We start from the raw sequence: 15,196 nt of genomic DNA on the forward strand, positions 1-15,196 counted from the left end.
TTTGTCCTGCTTTCCATGTTCATCCTCCGTCAAAACACAGCAAATGTTTAGTTTGCAGGAAACATCCATTACAACGTGGCCATTACCATGCATGAACGATACGATACCACTACCACACATATACCTTTACCACGCATGCCTTTGCCATGAATATTCCTTTACCACGCATGCCTTTACAACAAATTTCATTCTAAAAGGTATGAATAATAAAGGCATATGCTGGGTAAAGGTTTTAAATGCAAGTATTTTTTTTTTATTTGTAAAGGCATGAATGGTAAAGATGTATGCATGGTAATGGTTTTGTGGGTAAGTACATGCAAGTATGAAGTGTTATTTATATGTAGTTCTTAGGGAGGGTACTGGTTATTGGGTGGTAAGGGCACTTTTAGGGTGGGTATGGGATTTAAGGTGGTAAGGGATTTTTAGGTTTTAGGGTGGGTATGGGTTTTTGGTAGGAAGGCCATTTTTAGGTTTTAGGGTGGGTATGGGTTTTGGGGTAGAAAGGCCATTTTTAGGTTGGGTATGTGGTTTTGGGTAGTAAGGGCATTTTTAGGTTTTAGTGTGGGTATGTGTCTTTGGGGTAGTAAGGGTTTTTTAGGTTGGGTATGAGTTTAGAGTAGTAAGGGCATTTTTAGGTCAAGCTGACCTGTTATGTATTGTGAGCGCTTAACCACGCCCATAACTTTCACTCGTTCCTGGGCTTGCCTTTAAAAAATCCTTTATCATCATTGGTAAATGCTTTCCGTTTGTCCCTCTTTGGGGCAGTTTTGTTACCACCTTGCAGACTGCCCCTGTTATGTGGGTAATTGCACGTTTGCTGATTTGACAGCGAGTGAACTTTTTTCTTTGTGTCTCTCCTTCGCGCTTATGCTCATGATGACCGTGGTGCTTTGATCGGCTCACATACATCAACTGTTTTACTTTTCATTTTCAATTTAAGTGGCAAGAAAAGTCCAGTTAGTAATTTACAACGCTAATAGCTGTACTTCGAGCAAACGCGAGACCCATGGCATTGCAAATGCTTGTTAGGTTTTAGGGTGGGTATGGGTTTGGGGGACTACGTGGTTTTAGGGTGGGTATGCTTTTGGGGTGGTAAGGGTTTTTTAGGTGGGTATGGGTTTTGGGGTAGTAAGGACATTTTTAGGTTGGGGATGGGTTTTGGGTAGTAAGGGAATGTTTAGAGTATTAGGGTGGGTATGAGTTTTGTTGTGGTAAGGGTTTTGGAGTGATAGGTTTTTTGTTTCAGGGCAGATATGGGTTTTGGGGTAGTAAATGGTGTTTAGGTTTTAGGATGGGTGTGGTATTTTTTGGGTAGTAAGGGCATTTTTAGGTTGGGTATATGTTTTGCGGTAGTAAGGGTATTATTGGGGTTTTTGGGTGGTTAGTGGTTTGGAGATTTAGGGTGGATATGGGTTTTTGGGTTCCAAGTTGAGATTATATATATATATATATATATATATATATATATATATATATATATAAAGAAGAAAGTTCACGGCTCTCCAAGAAGTCCCAAGTAACGTGCATTTATTTCAGTTCAATGCAGCACAACAACCACCGACGTGTTTCGACTCACTAGGAGTCTTGTTCACAGTTGGTAAGTCCTTTCTTACTTTCACCTTTTGTTAGAAATGGGGTCTTTGGTTGGCAGTCAGGTTACCCCTGTCCAAGCAAGGACCCTCCCTGTAGTCAGGGTAAAGGAGAATCACCCTCAGTTAACCCCGGCTCACCACCTTGGTAGCTTGGCATGAGCAGACAGGCTTAACTTCAGAAGCAAGGTGTAAAGTATTTGTACCAACACACACAGTAACTCAGTGAAAACGCTAGAAAATGACAAACACAGGTTTAGAAAAATTGATAATATTTATCTAAATAAAACAAGACCAAAACGACAAAAATCCAACATACACAATTCAAGTTATAAATTTTTAAAGCACAAGAGTCTTAAATCCTTTTGGAAACACTCAGAACAGTTTATAGCGTGCAAAAGTACCTCGGTAGCGTCGCGCGGGCGAGTGTTTGTTTGTTGCAGAAGGCCAGCAATGCGTCGATTTCTCACTCGCAAGCGAGATCGTGTGTCATTCCTCCTCCGGTCGGCGTGCGTCATTCGTCGTTCTTCCTCTCCCGCAAGAGAGCGATGAGGACGGGCACCTCAGGTCCAGACAGGCTTGGTGTTGTTTTTCTGCACCCAGCAATGTTGCGCCGAAGATCCAGCTGCACAGTATCATAAAACCACGCTGCATATGGTTTGCGTCATTATCAGCGTCTGTTAGCGGGTGTTGCTCGTTGTTTCTCCAGCCGTGTTGCGTCGATCTTCCAGCAACGATACAGGTGAAGCGTTGATTTCAGCTGCGAAGCCAGCAGCACCTCGTTTCTCAGCTGCGTCACAGAAGGTGCATCGAAAATGACCCCGCACGGCAGTCTGTGCGTGGATTTTCAATCTTGGTCTGCCAGCTTCACCTTTCAAGGGCCCAGGAACTGGATAGGGCACTACTTGGCAGGGCAGGAGTCTCAGCAGAGAGTCCAGGTGCTGGCTTGGGAAGTCTTTGATGGCCCTGAGACCTCAACAACGGGAGGCAAGTTCAGTTCAGGCCCTTGGAGATTCCTTACAAGCAGGAATGCACAACAAAGTCCAGTATGTGTCCCCTTTAACAGGCAGAAGCAGCAAATGCAGGATAGCTCCACAAAGCACGGGAAGGCCAGCACTTCTCCTCAGCTCTTCTCCTTGACAGAGGTTCCTCTTGATTCCAGATGTGATCTAATTTTCAGGGTTTTGGGTGCTCTTCTTATACCCCTTTCTGCCTTTGAAGTAAGCATACTTCAAAGGAAAGTCTCTCTTGTTTGTGAGATCCTGCCTTGGCCAGGCCCCAGACACCCACCAGGAGGTTGGAGACTGCATTGTGTGAGGACAGGCACAGCCCTTTCAGGTGTGAGTGACCACTCCTCCCCCCTAGCACAGATGGCTCATCAGGATATGCAGTTTACACCCCACCTCCCTTTGTGTTACTGTCTAGAGCGACGTTACTCAAAGTACGGCCCGCGGGCCGCCAGCGGCCCCACGGACCTATCTTGGCGGCCCGCGAGTGAGTGGCATCCTTACATATTTGTAAGCCCCATAGAAAGTAATAAATCCACCCGGAAGCATCACATTTTTCAATTACCCGCTCCAGTGGTCTTTTCTTGTAATGATTTTTGAGTAGTTAAGTAGAGTGTGAAACACTCTCAACTTTCGCTAACTCGCTGCAGGAAAGTTTTGTATACCTGTTAAGAATGTACTCAACACCAGCTTCACCAGTGCTCATGCAGTACACGGGCATTTTCGGCTCTAGTTCAGCTCTAATAGCCGGATTCCCCGGGTCGTTCCCCATTTTGTCAAATAACGTTTATCAAACATCTACAGATTTTGTGAACAAATACTAAATACTTAGAATCTAATAATTCGGATCCTACTGTTCTCAAACATTAAAGACCCTATATCATTTTGTTCTTTTTTTTCATTTCCTCGTTACAGAAAAATATGTATGCGTAATAATAGTGAACTGTCAACCAGAGTCAGCCCTTACCAACCCTTCCATGAATTCTGTGGTGTTTATGGTTCCTTGTTAATGCCAATTACATGGTCAACTGTGCTGTGAGGCTCACGCTTTCTCACAATCCACCCAGAGCAAGCGTGACAGAATTTCCCTTATGAATCATATTCACTTTTCTACCACTAGCATCCAAAATAGTTAAAAGTGCTCTATTTTGATGCAAAGAGGCAGTGGCTGTCCGCAGCTCATGCACAGTGGGAGTTTTCTCGAGTTAATGCACGCGCTGGACAAACACGAACAGCAGACCCTTTCTACACGATGAAGCAGCGAAAACAGGATCGTAAAATGGCCCCGGGAGCACGTGATATTTGTGTTTCCGAGCTGTGCCATCTGTGTCCATCAGGGTGACAGGAGCAAGCAGTCTATCCGTGCCAAATCTAGCCCCTCTAAGCCCCGCCCCCTCTAAGCCCCGCCCCCCCCCCCCCGCTGTCACTTCAGTGCGGCCCTCGGCCACAAACCATGCTGCAATTTTGGCCCCCGAGAAAAAGTTTGTGAGTACCCATGGTCTAGAGAGAGGTGCAAACAGCTCAACTGTCAAACTAACCCACACAGGAAATACACAAGCGGGCACAGAATGGTTTAAGCAAGAAAATGACTACTTTGTAAAAGTAAAAAGAAGAACAAGTGATGGACGGAATGCTGAACAATGTCAAACAAACATTCACCCCAAGTACAGAGATCTGGGCCTAAATCCATCGTTTTTTTGGTGCCCATGCCATTCCAGTTTGGACCCAGCCATATGCAAATCAGTCTTGACCCTGTTCCCAATGGGAACAGTCCAGCCCGAACTGTCAGGCTAGGTCTTCCCTGGACTGGAAACAAGCATCCTGGGACCAGTTTCGGGGTATCACCCCTCCTCAGCTAGGCTAGCTTGAATCCAGTGGCATGGGAAGTATGGGACCCACGTCTGGGCATACCCTTCCCACTTAGGGTAAGAAATGCCAACAGAACAAGTGATGGACGGAATGCTGAACAATGTCAAACATTCACCCCCAGTACAGAGATCTGGGCCTAAATCCATCGTTTTTTTGGTGCCCATGCCATTCCAGTTTGGACCCAGCCATACGCAAATCAGTCTTGACCCTGTTCCCTATGGGAACAGTCCAGCCCGAACTGCTAGGCCAGGTCTTCCCTGGACCAGAAACAAGCATCCTGGGACCGGTTTCAGGGTATCACCCTTCCTCAGCCAGGCTAGATTGAATCCAGTGGCATGGGAAGCACGGGACCAATTTAAATTAGTATCCTCAGATTGGTTTGTGGGAGCAGTGCAGTTGCATCAAACAGAATATGGTGGAGGATGTGTGGCTTCAATTGAATTTAGAAAAGCTCCAACCTTCCTATTCAAATTATTGTTTTATTTATATTTGTTTTCAAATTAAATAAAATGTGTTATCATTTCTGTATGTGTTCAATGAATGCTTCTACATTTTGTGTGCATTGTTTTGCATTTACAATCATCGACTATGTATAGGCAGGGGTCCTTGAACTCCAATGATTCAGTGGGGGTCCCTGGGTTCCAATAATGATAAAGTGGGGGTCCACAGAAGTCAAAAGGTTGGGAATCGCTGCTCTATGCCATGTCTCCTTCTCAGATGTCTCATGCCACAACTTTTGCCCACATTAGGAGGCCACGGAGGGTTGTAATTGACGCTCACCAGCTAAATACCACATGCAGTGGGGCAGTAATATTCACTCTTACAATTGCATTAATCTCACCAACAACGTGATGCATCACTGGTTCATAAACTGCGAGCTCTACCTTTTGTTAGCTACAGTGTAATATTCTGGGTATTACATAATATGCCTCTGTTTGCATTTAAGAACCGTTTGCCTGTGATAATGTAAAACCTGTTTGTTTTACACATGGAACAATGGAGGCTTGCGTGCCCAGCGCGCCTGCGCGGTACATAAAAACAAACAAACACAGGCCACTGTAACCGCGCGTCACGCAGCCCTCCTCGAGCGGCGGCGGCTACTAATATATCTGTAAAATTCACCCCATCCCGCCCACCCCCGGCGAGCGCTGCTGTGAAAAGGATGCGTGTGTTTGCATCACTTGCTAATGGAAATTAGCCACGAACGGCGACGAAAAGAACTGTACTTTTGACAGAAAAAAGGTAAATGACTCTTCGGGGCGGCCCCCGTGCCGAGGGGTCCTGCATGCAGTGATGGCGAACTAGCGCCCTTCTCCCAGGGCGACCCGACTGAAATCACCGCCCTTCCGCGCAGCAGGTGTGGCGATGATGGGCTTCGATTTCCTTTAGTAAACCTTTTATGTGCCGCACGTTTACCGCCGATCTGCATGTAACTGCCTCATCACTAAACTCTACTGAGACACAACTCCTGAACAGCTGTGTATTCTGTTCAGGTGCCCTCTGTCTGCAGCAAGCTCTGGAGTGCGTGAAATCTGCGCAGACTCAGCGCACGTGTGTGACTGTATACATAAAAATATATGTTTTTTTGGAGGGATGGTGCGTAAACCCCCTTTAAACAAATATATGTATTTTCCCCCCTTGTAATTTTTTTTTGTTGGGGGGGGTACGGTTTTACCACCTCTGCTGTCCTTTCCAATACGCCCATTACTATCCAAAAACTATAAAAAAAATATCTTTAAAAACTTTACTACTCCACATCTTTACCCTCCCTGAACCTTCTATAACCCTTACTCCCACATACATCACTAAACCCTGTAACACTGCTTACTACTCGATATGCTTACCCATAACCTCGTAAAACCCTTACTCCATAGTTTTCTTACCCTAACCATTAAAAAAAAAAAAAAAAATGTGCTGCACAGTGCCCTTACCCATCTGAGCCCCCAAACCCATTACTACCACATACACATCACTGAACAATAAATTAAAAACTTACTACCTCATACCCCTACAATTTCTGAACCTTAAAAAGCCCATTAATAGCCTTACAAGTCTCTGAAACCTAAGAAATCACTTACTACCCTGCACCCCTGCCTATCCTGGAGCCCTATAGGTTCCTTCCATCAATTAATCAGGGATTTGTAGAGCACGGCTATTCACCTGTGAGGGTCTCAAGGCGCTGGGTGAGGGTGGGGGTGCTGAGGATCAGTCGAAGAGCCAGGTCTTTAGGTCCTTCCTGAACTGAGACAGGGTGGGGGGACTGCCTGAGGTGGATGGGGAGAGTGTTCCAGGTCTTTGCAGCGATGTGGGAGAAGGATCTTCCTCCGGCTGTGGTTTTCCATATGCGGGGACCTTGGCGAGGGCCTGGTCGGCGGAGCAAAGTTGTTTGGCGGCAGTGCAGAAGGAGAGTCTGTGGTTGAGGTAGGCTGGTCCGGCGCCGTGTAGGGCCTTGTAGGCGTGGGTCAGGAGCCTGAAGGTGATTCTCTTGTCCTTAAACACTGCTACTACCCGTAGCCATTCCTGAGTCCTAAAAAACCCTTATTGCTTTGTACTCTTTCTCCTCCCGGAACCCTAAAAACCTACTAAAACCCACGCTACCCCATACTCTTACCCATCCCTGAACCCTAAAACCCTTACTATCCTGTACCTCTACCCCCAACGCAAACAAATTCCTTACTAGTCCCCGATCCCTAAAAAATAAAACCCTTACTACCCCATACTCATTGCTGAACCCTAAAATCCCCTCCTAGCCCACACCCTAGCCCATCCCTAAACCCACTGCCACATCCCTGTGAGTTTTTTTAACAACAAAAGCTTTATATAATACCAAAAAAACTGCATGGTAAAGTACAGCGTGGTGAAACATCTTTTAATGGCCCGCGCGGTACTTACTTGCATGGTAAAGTCCTGCAGGGTAACATCTACTGGGGTAAAGACTGTGTACTGCTCCTGCTAATCAGACTTTCGTACTTTGTCCCATTATTTTCAGAAAGTGGACACAGAAGAAAATCACTTTAATCACTCACTGAAATACTTTGGCCAATTTGTTATGGTTTGATGTTGCCCATCAGAGACCCTACCTGGTAGCAATGTTGTTGTGTTACTACAAAATTGCCAGTGACGTAGATCTGTTTCGGTAACCCAGCGATCAGATTCATGCGACATGTAGATCATGTGCAAACCAAATGCAGTTGATTGTTAATCAAGTTGCAATGCCTGAGACCAACAAGCCTAGGTTAGTGTTTCCAAGATAGACAGTGAGATGTACATCCAAGCCAAGAACATCAACTGAGGGTCAATAGTTGGAATGGTGGAATAAGCGTGTAAGTTCAGCTAAAGATCTGGCCAGCTGTCATCGACAGGTCTCTACTGCCAGCGGACGGTCTCTACTGCCAGCGGACGGTCTCTAGTCTACCAATAGAAATGCTTCTAACTTGGAGACACCAAGTGAGAGACCGATGACTGCTCGCAGGCACCTGCCATCTTCAAGGAGGGGGGCTATTTAAGGTCTGTGGGAGGAGGGCCCTGAACCAGAGCATATGAAAAATCAATTATGCTCATTAAGTTGTTGTTTGTGTAGTAATGGAGATAGTCACAATGGAACTATAAATAGGCCATAGACCAAAAAAGAAAAACAAGCATTAGCAGAGGAAATAGGTGTGGCTTTAAAGTGACAATTCATGCACACTCAGACATGCAGAAAATGTTTGCATATTATAGCATAAGCTGGCCTATTGGCTTTGCCACCGTTTTCTGGAGAGTCTAGCCAAAGACTGTTTTTTTTTTGTTTAAACAGTGAAAAGCAAGTTCATTGGATTAATGTCAACTGTTGCATTTCTACAAATGACTTCAAATTGGAAGAATGCTCTCATGCTTCTATTAAAAGCACAGTGGAAGGGTGTTTGCTATAAACACGTTAGAGACATCTTATATAATCTGTATGGTATCAAGAGAGATTTATTATGCTTGCCATTACATTTGTTTACTCAACTGATCACTGTGCCATTTTAAATTACAAAAGATTTGTAATGAAGAACTTCCAAAAACCCCTTATCATTTTCAATATTTGTATATGTTTAATTTTTGCTAAGTGCATAATTTATGTTAATGCTTGCAAATCTTACCTGCACATTATTGGTATATTTTTTTAATTAGGTTATATGTGTTGATCGTTATTCAAAGAATAGTTTAGATAAAGTATTTATCATGCTGACGTAAATGTTTATACATGTTAGACACCAGTATCTGAATCCCCCCCTTGCTCCCAGTGGCCAGTAGACACCGTCGCATATGTACACCTGAAAACTGCAGTGAACAGAACAATGTTCAATATTTTGAACATTTTTGCAGAATCTATTCTACACTTTAAATTCCGTTCTTTTTAAAAAACAATGGTTGTATGTTTGTGTTATACACGCAACAGTGCCACGTATGGCGAATGGTATGTCCTGTGCCACAAGTACATACAACACAGGCACTCACACTCAGTCACTCATACACATGTATTCCCATTGATACATCACCAAATGCCATGCTCTCACTGACACACGTGGCAGCCCGGTCATAGCAGCCCTAACCAAGTAAGACGTTTGTTCACACTGTAGTAACTGCCTCTACGGACATTAACCTTAGAGTGAATGAAGTTTGGCATGGGGGTGTCTGGTAACAATGCTTGAGTTGTTTAGCCCTCAGTGGCTCACAATTTTTTTCACTGATCAAAAGTAGTTCTCACTACAGAAAAATTTGGAGACCCCTGGTTTAGAGGAACTAGAATGAGTACATTTCAGTGTATTACAATATTTAACAAATGATGATGATTTGTGTAAATACTGGGACAGACCAACATCTCATAATCTTACAGTGTATGCATATGTCTTACATTCAGGGACTGAACAAAAGTCAAAGCATGCCTGCTTAAGTACCTTTGAAGTGATAACAAGCTGTGTAGCTTTGTTCCCCCTCCATTGCATTTGCATCTAGGTGTGAGGCTCCAGACACCCCCCAGCCAAGATAGTCAGGAGGAGGGCCCTTAACTTTGGCCTTTATTATGGACCCAGCTGGAACCTGATAAGCCCCCTGGCCTGCACATTGCCTCTCCAATGAAAGCAGAGGACCTGCAGGCAATGCTGGTGTCACCCGAACAGGTTCAGCATATTTCTGGGTGGCCCAACTTCTTGGCAGGGGGAGAAGGAGTCCAACCTTAGAGAAAAAAAAAAAGTCAGTGATGTAACAAAGGCCCCCGTAGCCGCTGCGGTGTTTTGGGGGGGGTGGGGGCGAGTTCCAGGGCCCCCTCTTAAGCAGAGTACCCTGGCATTAGAGTTCCTCGGTGAGCCCGGAGGGGCCCCCTCGATGCATTTTGTCTTAGACCCCCCTGAGGTTTGGTTACACCACTGAAAAGAGTGCGTAACGCACTCTACCCGCGTGCTCCCTGTATATGCGCAAATAATTTGGGTTAGGCTTCCTCATCCATTGCTCTATTATTATTAAAGTGTCACATTTTAGTTCTGCATATAAAATGGACAGTGAGTCATTCCACTTTATTCTCTAGCTGTCTCGCGCTGCGAGTGATAGTATTTTTCTTTATCACATGCACAGAGCCTTGTGAAAAGGAGTGATGGTCAGTCGGCACAAGGTCTGGAGTGACTGGACTGTGGGACGCTTTTTACAATTTGCACAAAAATTAGAAAACTCGCCAAGGCCGGAGCTCTTGGCAATGCTCGTTTCACTTAAGTTCACAATTATTGTTCCTTTGAATGGCTGAAAAGTATCTCGTTGGCCCCACACAGTGACCGCCAGACGCCTCGGCGTACCACAGACACATCCTGCAACATGACAGAAAGCTGCGACTTCCGGTGAGTATGTGCTGGTCTGTGGGATGCTGCATGTCCGGCGTGCGCGCGAGGAGCTCGTGGCCCGCATGTTCGCCACTCTTCCCTGCAGCATAAACATTAGCAGTCACAACTGTACCGCGTCTAATTTATACGTCCTGCGCTTTCGTGAGAACAGAGATTATTATAGTTGCAATTACACTGGCATGGTCTTAAATGGCTGGCATAAATAATAAGAGGAAAACGTGACGTCATGGAATAATTTGCATCCACCTAAAATGTTTAATACCAGATTTTATTTCAAAGCATCTCCTAAACTGCACCTATAATCTGAGGGGCGCTGCACCCCGTTGTGGGCTCCTCAAGTGTGATGAATGCACCTGGCACTGGTTCGAGAGAGCAATGAAGGGGCGAGGCCATAACAAACACCTACTGCGTGACAGACACCCACGCGCCATCAACCTGGGGACCAAAAATACTGCAAGAACAGACAGCACAGAAGCAGGGTTGCCTCAGTAAGTGCCCACCAAAATCCAGTTTCTGATGTCTTTTCCTCTTTCGTAACATTATAGGTGCATCAGTCAAGTGTTGGCAGTGAGGCACGCATTTAAAAGCTTATATGTAGTAAGACCCGGGTGAGCTAACAAGAGTTAAGCGGGCACAACTGGCATCACCACACTTGCTGGTAAATATCACATGGGCACTTGTTTGCCCTCTCAGTACGCCTACTCCTGAAGTAGCGCCTAGTATGTCGTGAAAATTAGCACGTATCAAGCTATTTAAAGGATGTATTAACAACCCAAACAAAGACATTTTATGAAAAATAAAAACAATCCCAAAATAGTGATTATCTTTTAAACTTAAAAACAAAATGCAACAAGTACACCATATGAAGGACAAGGAAATGCTTAGTTAACTCTGGAGAGCTCACGTGATGCATTCTACATATTCCCTGAAATTAATGCACAGCTCTAAAGTGATCCTCATCGCAGCTTTCGACCCCCCCCCCCCTCCCCCCGAATTCACCGTTTTAGCTGAAACATGCCCAGCTCCCTGAAGACACTTCCATAAAATCTATCCACTGCACTCTATTTTGATGGAAAGGGCAAGAAACGGATATATCCATGGCTGGGACCCTAGTGATAACTGACAGGTTAGGAGGTTGGCTCGTGCACCAGCCACAGAGATAAATGGGTACTACAGCCTTGTCACGCGCTCACATCATGGCCGGCTCAGCCTGGAGGGCCACAGAATGAGGCAATAACACTCAATAACAACTGACACAGGGAGGATTATTTGGCTGTCCCCATGGCACGAGGGTGACTGTGACTCACACCCGTTTTCCACTCCGTGGCCCCAACAGGAATCGGACTGGTAGCTTCATAATTAACTCTGAACACAACAGATACTCGAGTTCCTAAGGCCATAGTCCCCTCTGTCTTTTCACAGTTGGCAGCAATGGCGTCGGGTCATAAAAAGATATTTGAGAGGTCGTCTCACCCACAACGTATCGTTGCATACCTTCATCACCGGCCACCCCCAGCGGACTCAACCGACGTCCGCAGAACCTGGAGTTCTGACAAATCTTATATCAGGACAAAAATAGCGTTGTCCAGTTCATGTCATAATAATTAAAGATACTTAAGGGTGTACCCAAGGGATCTAATTTATTATTGAGTACCTCTGGTATTGATTAAAAACAGAGGGAATGGTCCATAGATGAAATAGAATTATACTCCTTCAACTACCAACATGTTTCGGCCTGTAATTATGCCAAGGATGGACAAAGGTCTTCGTCAGGGTATTAGGACTCCCTAGCTATGCTATGGATTCATACCATGCAAACTAGGAAAACGTATCCTACCAGTTACACGTCTCATTGGACGTAAACTTGAGTCCTACTAAACTATAGGGTTCACGGTTCAGTGTGGGGGAATGTCCTCTCTGTATTCATGCTTTCAAGAGGAAAACACTGCTCTGACCCTAGTCTTGGCCCACTTTCACTGCTGCATCGTCAGAAAAAGGATACTGCATTCCAAATCTGAAATCTCTTGCACATACATTGGTGCTCTCCTTAATTCACTATTGTAACACTCTTTCTATTGACTGGTCTGCCCAAAAGTCATCTTACCCTCCTGAAATTGTTTCTAGAGTAATATTAGTAATATCTTTATTGTTTAGTTAAAAACCATAACAATCAGCTCATAATATGCCATATAAAATTCTCTTAAAATTCCATAAGCTCCTTTACCATAAAAAACCTATCGTAAAATCATTTTTTATAGGCTAAAGTGCAGAGTGCCAGCTTTCAGTTCTAAAAGAATTAAGATTCATTAATCAACACTGTGTCCCTGAAATTGTTTCTGCGCTCGGCAGCATGCTTCATCCGGGGGGCCAAAAAGAATGACCACATCACATCCATGCGGGCCTCTCTCCACTGGCTGCCCATTGAAGCCAGGTCTGAATACAAGGCTGCTTGCATCACCCATATGGCCCTACACACATCCACTCCGCGTCACCTGCCGGGCAACTCAAGCTTTCAGGAAGATCTAGGCCATCGCAAAACACCAACAATTGCTGCTGGAACCCCCGACCTTTAAAATGAAACCAGTCCTGGCAAAATCTTTCTCAGGTAGGGCAACCAACATTTGGAACTCACTGCCTCAGAACATGTGCAGTACCACCTCGCTGGCGACCTTCAAAACGAAACTAAAAGCCCTCCACCTTCAAAGATATTTTAGATAAGAAGTTGCAGCCAACCCTTCCATTGAGAACATGTTCACCCACCTCTTGGCACACAACTGCACGGCCAACACGTCATCAGGTGCTTACAAATGTTTCACTGGTCTATATACCCACTGTACAGTTTGTGCCCTTTTTCTCTAGAGATGTAAATATACCTGCTAATACATGAACTCTCTGTAACTATGGAAGGACATATGTCTGCTATGAATAGCTCTGACACCTCTGGGTAATGTTCATGCTGTAGAAAAATGCAAATAAGTAAATAAATAAAGGCGTATAATCCCCACCCTGCAAGGTGCTGTTTGCTGACAACCGAGGAGCGACTAAAAGCCACTCTCACGGCATGGAACAGTTCACAGCTAACAATTTTATTTGTGGTAACCGAGCTGAGATCTGCAGGTTATGTTCACATAACTGCGGCAGGTGCATTAACCCTCCGAGCCGTGTTATAGGATTGGGGGCAGTCCAGCCCTTGTCCAATAACTACCCGCCCGGTGTACCCGTCACCACCCGCCAGGTGAACCAGTCACCACCCGCCAGGTGAACCAAGGTGAGCCAGTCACTACCCGCCAGGTGTACCCGTCACCACCCGCCAGGTTAACCAGTCACTACCCGCCAGGTGAACCAGTCACCACCCGCCAGGTGAACCAGTCACCACCCGCCAGGTGAACCAAGGTGAGCCAGTCACTACCCGCCAGGTGAACCAAGGTGAGCCAGTCACCACCCGCCAGGTGAACCAAGGTGAGCCAGTCACTACCCGCCAGATGTACCCGTCACCACCCGCCAGGTGAACCAGTCACCACCCGCCAGGTGAACCAGTCACCACCCGCACCCGCCAGGTGAACCAGTCACCACCCGCCAGATGAACCAAGGTGAGCCAGTCACTACTCGCCAGGTGAACCAGTCACTACCCGCCAGGCGTACCCGTCACCACCGTCACCACCCGCCAGGTGTACCCGTCACTACCCGCCAGGTGTACCCGTTACTACCCGCCAGGTGTACCCGTCACTGCCCGCCAGGTGTACCCGTCACTGCCCGCCAGGTGTACCCGTCACTGCCCGCCAGGTGTACCCGTCACTGCCCGCCAGGTGTACCCGTCACTGCCCGCCAGGTGTACCCGTCACTGCCGTCACCACCCGCCAGGTGTACCCGTCACTACCCGCCAGATGTACCCGTCTCTACCCGCCAGGTGTACCCGTCACCACCCGCCAGGTGTACCCGTCACCACCGTCACCACCCGCCAGGTGTACCCGTCACTACCCGCCAGATGTACCCGTCACTACCCGCCAGGTGTACCCGTCACCACCCGCCAGGTGTACCCGTCACCACCCGCCAGGTGTACCTGTGACGGGTACGTGCTCGACGGCGTCCCACAACGAGATGCCATGAGAATCTATAGCCATCTCCTGTATCAAACAGGACAGGTGCCCCTGGCACCCCACGTGAGGGAGGTGCCACGGGAGAGGCGCGCAAGTGCAAAAAAGGGCAGCTCCTTGGATTAATGCACCTGCTGCGAAGACCCTAGTGTACACCACTGGCCGCAGACGTGATGCCACGGAAGGCGAAGGATGCATGTGCCAAATACGGGTGTCAAGTGGGAACCTCGCGTAGTGCTCCAACCTGAACTAACTTCTAGGCGCTTTTGAGCAATGGCCCGCCTTCTTAAATCGGGTAAAGGGGGCTGGGGAGTCGCAGGCGGCACACTGCGCCCGTATCACGTGACTTCCACAACCTGCGCCGAGTTTCACAAAACCTCACGTTGCACGCTGGGCTCGCCCCTCTCTAGTCCCAGGACTGTAACCAGCAGAGCGCCGTGAAGCGCCAGAGCTGGCACCTGGCAGAGTGCCAGGGCCGCAGAGGTCAGCGCACCTGTGCTTACCTGGCCAGCTTCAGTGCGCCTCCGTCCCGGTGGGGCCGCCCTTCGAGGCGCTCCTCGCCCTCTCGGCCCACCTGCAGCCCGCTGCCGGGGCCGAGCCTCTGGAGGGAGCCTCAGACATCCCCTTGGTGGGGAGGAAACGTGAACGAGAGCGGCCCTGACCTGTGCCTTGAAGGGGGAAGGGCTGGGTTCCGGGCCTTAAAGCGGCAGTACAGCCCCCGCCCTGAGTAAACGCCGGTACAATCGCAAGGTGGGCGGGGCTTCAGGCTTCCCTCTGGTCCC

At 47.1% G+C, this 15,196-nt stretch overlaps 1 protein-coding gene across 3 annotated transcripts in view; it reads right to left on the reverse strand.

Annotated features, from left to right (window-relative positions):
- ARHGAP33 (Rho GTPase activating protein 33) overlaps nt 1-15,196 on the reverse strand; it is a 293,765-nt gene that overhangs the window by 269,728 nt on the left and 8,841 nt on the right. Inside the window, exon 1 of one of the 3 annotated variants that reach the window (XM_069201126.1) lies at nt 14,918-15,137. The exons of 1 other annotated variant lie outside the window; for it this stretch is intronic. The gene's annotated coding sequence lies outside the window, so the exon portion shown is untranslated. Of the gene's footprint in view, nt 1-14,907; nt 15,138-15,196 lie in introns of those variants that run through there. One more of the 3 variants, XM_069201128.1, reaches the window with a different exon arrangement.

Source organism: Pleurodeles waltl, chromosome 7 (genome assembly GCF_031143425.1).
Source record: "Pleurodeles waltl isolate 20211129_DDA chromosome 7, aPleWal1.hap1.20221129, whole genome shotgun sequence".
Taxonomy (NCBI): domain Eukaryota; kingdom Metazoa; phylum Chordata; class Amphibia; order Caudata; family Salamandridae; genus Pleurodeles; species Pleurodeles waltl.